At 31.4% G+C, this 6,334-nt stretch overlaps 1 long non-coding RNA gene across 1 annotated transcript; it reads right to left on the bottom strand.

Annotated features, from left to right (window-relative positions):
* Positions 1–5,200: 5,200 nt before the first annotated feature.
* On the bottom strand, positions 5,201–5,697 carry LOC144359473 (uncharacterized). The gene is made up of 2 exons (XR_013422026.1): positions 5,566–5,697; positions 5,201–5,334 (listed from the first exon to the last, which is right to left on the bottom strand). It is a non-coding gene; the product is annotated as an uncharacterized LOC144359473 (long non-coding RNA).
* Positions 5,698–6,334: the final 637 nt, after the last annotated feature.

Here is a 6,334-nt window from a genome sequence, read left to right on the forward strand (position 1 = left end):
TAGAGGTCTTAAAATTGTAACCCTATTTTTACTCACCAAAATAATTCCACGTTCTATTTTAGTTTTTGACTAGTGATTCATAATCCGAATTGAAAATGATAATGACATAAACTGATACTCTCGTCAATGCACATCGCTTATCACCCATGGGTATTATCGTAAACAGATCAAAATTGCATTCCACACCATATAAATCGAAATAAACTAAAGACAAGAATTCTGTGGCCAAAGCAAACAGAATATCCCCGTCCCATTTCCATTGCATTTTGCAATAACGAAATAGAATAAAATAAAAAACCACAACATCTGGAAATACACATTATAAACATTTTCAGCTAGCACACAGAATTGTCACCTAATAGTTTTCCTTTTTAGAAAAAACATAATGGTTATGTACTACTAGTATCCGAATGTAATAAAACAAACAGATGCTCATTGCTTTGATTTGCTCTTTGCTCTAATTATACGTCAATGTATAATTATACACATCAACAGAAACATCAGCTATGCTCTCTTGGTGTAAATCGGATTAAATATTAAATAAAACAAACAAAAAACAAAAAATCCTTCAAAAAAATAATGGGGAACAGTAAACAGATTGCTAGACAGATAAGTGAAATAACCAAACACAAGGACACCTACTACTGATTTTTTTATTTGCTTTGTGCATCCAGTTTACCTGTCTGCAAGTTGCTGGGTTTGAAAATTAATACCCAAGTGGCATCGGTTGTAACATTGTTTTATACGGCATGTTGATGAACTTATTGGATTATAAATTAACATTAACTGAAACAATGTTTTGAAACAAGTGTGTCTACAGTCAAAATTCTAATACAGTATATTGTTTAATTTTTAGTTCATCCTATAGAGATAAACTTCTAATAAAGAAATTACAGTTACTACCAGTATATTAAAGCTTGTCTTTGAATAAAAAACTTAGTTAATGCAAAGTAATGTTTATATTGACCAATAACTCATAATCCAAATTATCCATTAACAAGTAGCTACTGTGTTATCACTAAAAATATTTACAAAGACAAAATTTGGACCAAAAAACTTTAATGTTGGGGTAACACTAGAGGTGATACCTCCTTCCAAGTGGATAACAATTTAAATTTTGTTATTGTTAAGCCTCTTGATTGATTTTTAGTATTCACAGCTGTTTTCTTTTTACAATATTATTTGAAATAAAATAATGTAAAAGTGTTACAAAATTTCATTTCAAGTAAACATATTATAATATGGTACCGACCTTGTACGTTAATTGTTCCACAATATTTTTGTATATTTTGATGCATTGTACTAGTCAATATCTGGATATATTATAGTTTTCCATCTATGGCAGCACTAGAATAAAGAAATTAAAGTATAATCATTAAAATTAATAAATTAATTACCCTGTTTTACAGTAAAGAAAAGGTAGTTAAACAACTGCAAAGTAATTTTTATCAAACTTTGTTTTAGAAAATCTGTGAGAATATATCTAAAAAAATTAAAAACAAATGTGCCCTGAATATAAATTGAATATCATTAAGTAAGGAGAATAATGAACTCAATGAATCTATTCATTGTAATGTTAATTAAATACAAGTTAATTTGCATAATTTATTGATGGCGCCATATCTGAAAATCAGAAGTCAGTTAAATCAAAACAGTCAAAAATATTACTGGTGTCCATGTCTGACTCAATTACATTGTCATACAATAACACTTAATTCAGAAAGAACATAACACATGTATTATTTACCTATCTATGCTGTTTTAATAGCTAGCTAGCTTTGTCATTTTTCTTTGTCTGTATATAGTCAGGTTGCTGGCTGAGTCAGACAATGTACTATGATGTGTTCTCTGTTCATTCATTGATCACCAGGTTCCAATAGTAGTATGTTCAGCAGCTTGAAAGTCACCAGATATTCAAACTGTGCCTCATCTGTGAGTTGAATGTGTGTTGCTGAATGACAAAAGCCATCTTGTTTGGTTGTTTGTGTGAAGCGGCTTCATATACACCTACAATGCATTGTGGGTGAACCAAGAGGATACTTTCAGCGAGTTGGTTGCAAAATGTTTGTTTTAATATTGTTATATTAATTTTGCTCTAATTATACATCAATGTATAATTATACACATCAACAGAAACATCTGTTATGCTCTCTTGGTGTAAATTGGATTAAATATTAAATAAAACAAACCAAAAACAAAAAATCTATCAAAAAATAATGGGGAACAGTAAACAGGTTGCTAGACAGATAAGTGAAACAACCAAACACAAGGACACCTACTGCTGATTTGTTTATTTGCTAGTGTATTCATTTCTGTCCTATTTTTTTGTAAATATTATGTTTTCCATATATGAATGATAAAATAAAGATAAAAAATAAAATAATACAAGCAGCCTCTCAGCTAAGAGGTTAACCATGAACATTTCAATAAGAGAATTTAAAATATCACAAAATGAACAAAGCTGGGGGAGATCCGTCAAGGGTACATATATGTTTGATATATCAAAGCAATCCAACTTTTAACAAGAAGTAAAAAAATATCACTGTTTACAAAAACGACAAATATTCATCAAAATTAGGAAACTAAGAATGTCATCAAAAAATGAACAAATCTGAGCCTCTCAGCTAAGACGGTCAACAATGAAAATTTCAATAAAAGAATTTAACATATCACAAAATGAACAAAGCTGAGAGAGGGTACATATATATGTGAAATATCAAAGCAATCAAACTTTTAACAAGAAGTAACAACAATAAATCACTGTTTACAGAAACAACAAATATTCATCAACATTAGGAAACTAAAGATATCATTAAAAAATGAACAAATCTGAGAGAGGTCATTTGTACCTACATGTATAGTTTCAAAGCAATTGGACCTGCGCTTTTTACAAGAAGTCGAAAATATCACCTTTTACCAAAAATGACCATAATATTTATAAAAATTAAAGAATTCACAAAATGAACTAATCTAATAAAGGTCTGCACAAAGTACATATATCCCATTGTCAATGCAATAATAATTGTTGTTTTCACGATGAGAAAGTAAAAAGTTAGCGTGGACGCCAACAGATCGACACTAATATGATAAGTTCCGATCGACGAAGTCAACAGTGGACCTAATTAATATGATTTCACTTTTTAAATAAAATCTTACCTCATATTTTTGGGTTCTCTAAAACAATTTTTAGTATGTCACCAAGAGTCAATATACTTTGACATTAAAATTAAAATACATCAAAACCTAACCTCTCAATTCCTCTGTTTTACTCTCAAGAATTCTATAGAATTCCACTGAAATTCCATAGAAATTGAGTGTTACACATTTTTACAATATATTTTTAAAAGGGTGTGAATTTTCTCAATTCCATGCAGTTTTTTTTTGTCTGTACAGCATTACAGAAATATACAGGAATTATTAAAATTAATGTCACCAGTTGTATAACTAATGAGGGGAAAAAGTGTGAAGTAAATAGCCATGTGCTTTACATGATAGAATTTTTCGTAAGGGGCGACTTAGATTAGATGTCTGATTATTTTATTTTCACACAGACAGTGAGACGCGCTCTACTCTGACAAGCGTTGCTAGGGCGTAACACTATCTTGGAACATATTAATGGGCAATGGGGTTCTCGACCTAAATTTCATTCCGGTTTGTTGTGCGTTCTTTTTTTAATATGAAATAATCAAATGTGGAACATATGTAATAATAACAGCACCCCACACCATCCCCGTAGCTTTGGTTTCGTAAGGAAGTTATTTTCACTCGAAATGTGGTGTATTCTGCTGTACACCACATCACTTGTGAAAATAACTTCCATAGGCAAAGGAAACCACGGATGGGGTTCTGTCATATTTTATACAAAAATATTCACATCTTGACATACGATTTGTTTTTAGAACACATCCTCTCCGAATGTGATAGGATCCGAATAGTACGATTTACATTGTGTTTCTGCTTTGCATATATATGGACCCGGGTATTCATTTGCGGAATTCACTGTCAGTATTACATCATTCGGTGTCCTATGCATCATTGAGAAGGGAAGCTCACTCTGTTGAAATTAATAACAGAAGTCAGATTATATGATTAAAATAAAAAGGCAATAAAGAATGATACAAAATAACACAGCAACAAACAAATGTATATGTATATGTCAATGAAAGAGCGAAAGTGAATTCTTGTCAAAAACACTAATCACCTTAATATTATGTCCGCGGTATAACCATTCAATATTGTTCACTTTTGTTGTTGCGATACAGAACAGCTCTCTTTCATGTGGTACTCTTGATACATTGGTCCATAGTTCAATATTTTCTGAACAAAACATTATACCAAACACAATAATGAAATATTCATGAAATGTTCTGTTAGTGATTTAGTACCAACTCGAACCTTGCTTGGTTATGTATTAAGAAGGGTCATTGAAATGTTTTAAAATATGCTCCGTTCATTAAACCTGACAAAACAAACATTTTCATTATACAAATCAAAATACATAATATATCAACAAAGGTCACTATTATTGTGCACGAATTTTTGACCACTTATTGTAGCACCACTACAATGATATTTGCTGATAAATACCTTCTACTGATATGGACAGTTCTGTCGCATAGTTAGATTGCAAATAGCTGTTCTCATCTATACGATATGAACCTCTCACTGAGCATGACATTTTCAGGAAATAGATAGACAATATTCCCTCGTGAACATGTGGTAGAACATTTTTGTCGTATACGCTGCAGGGTATCTCGCATCTTGTGCATACTTCCCCAGCATCGATCGTGAGAGAGAAAAACTCATTTTGTTCATCCGAAAAAAATGTGTCAATGGAGTTGTTGAAATGTAATGGTAAATGAATGGACATGCGTCTATCATTCCGACCTTTTATGGAAAAAGTAGAGTTTGCCTTATAATCTGAAATAGTTGAAAACATACTAAACGTTACTTTCTTTAATTTCAAAGATGGTATAAATATCACAACAGTAGTCCTTCCGAGTCCTAATCCTAGATGAGTAGTCTTTCATCGAGGCACTAGAACTAATTTTAAAAAGGGCTTGGAAAAGTACACAAGAACAATTCCTGGAGATGTTAACAAGTCATAATAACAATAATAATAACAATAATACTATATTTGGTACTTGCCTATTACTTCGAGATATGTTTGTGCAATATCCGTTCCGTTCTCTTTTTTCCATTGATAATTCCCAGAATCCTCAAGTGTTACATTGTATATTTGTAGGTAGTACTGCTTCTTAACTTTACTCAGTGTATACTTAGCTGGGTGTGACGCTTCTATTTTATTGCTGCACATAATTTCGCGGACCTCTCCTAAAATGTCATATTGAGTATATAAGCACTCACAAACTATGGAATTTATTTTAAAATGTAGTTGTTGCGACCAAGTGATTATTGCTATAAATAGGCTTGACTAGGCTGTGGCTTATGACAATCCTTGCTAATCTTGTTTGTTTGGTGTGACTTTCAAATACGAGAAAGTATGTGTGTATTGAATAAGTAAATAATACTGTATGTATCCATAAATGTTAGAAACATTCGTACCTTCGAATATGTGATTAACACATAGCGATGTAAATCGAGACTGACCACTCCCAATCAGTACATTCATTCCAGGTATGACGTTTGAATATGTGTTTCGCGGTATGGATATGGTATTGTTCCCAACATTCCTGGAATCTGAGAGAGGTGGAGTGAGATAGAGGGAGGAAAGTAAGAGAGAAAGGGGGAGACAGAGATGGATAGACGAATATATATTTATGTATAGTCAAGTTACCGAGATGTATTACATGTTCATTATATTAAAACAAATGAATAACTCGATATATTATTCGTACCTGGTTTGTCATGACAATTAAACAAACCATCGATTCTTGAATTGAACAGAAAAATAACGAAAACAATAATAGAACGATTCAACATCATTCCTACAAAAGAGAAAACCATTAATAACATTATTATAAGATACTATACAAGAAAAACTGGTTCTTAATTTAACTAAAAGTGTCAACAGACTTAATTTGCCATAATTCACTTATAATGTACACACATTTCTGTGGGAACTAATATCATTTGAGCTCGTTCTGTGTGTATTCAAGATTATACAATAACGTATAACAATATGAATTTGATGTTTTTAAAAACTACTACAAACAGTAGTTTGTGGGAATGGAATATTTGTAATTTTCTATAATCCAATTGTGAATCTAATCATTGTAGTTTATGGTTAATGAATTTGTTAATGAAGTGGTTAAAGAATAAGTCGTTTAGGGTCAAATTTTGAATTCCACCTGGTGTTAATGTTTCAGTTTGC

The sequence above is a fragment of the Saccoglossus kowalevskii genome, chromosome 5 (genome assembly GCF_978046115.1).
Source record: "Saccoglossus kowalevskii chromosome 5, keSacKowa6.1, whole genome shotgun sequence".
Taxonomy (NCBI): Eukaryota; Metazoa; Hemichordata; class Enteropneusta; family Harrimaniidae; genus Saccoglossus; species Saccoglossus kowalevskii.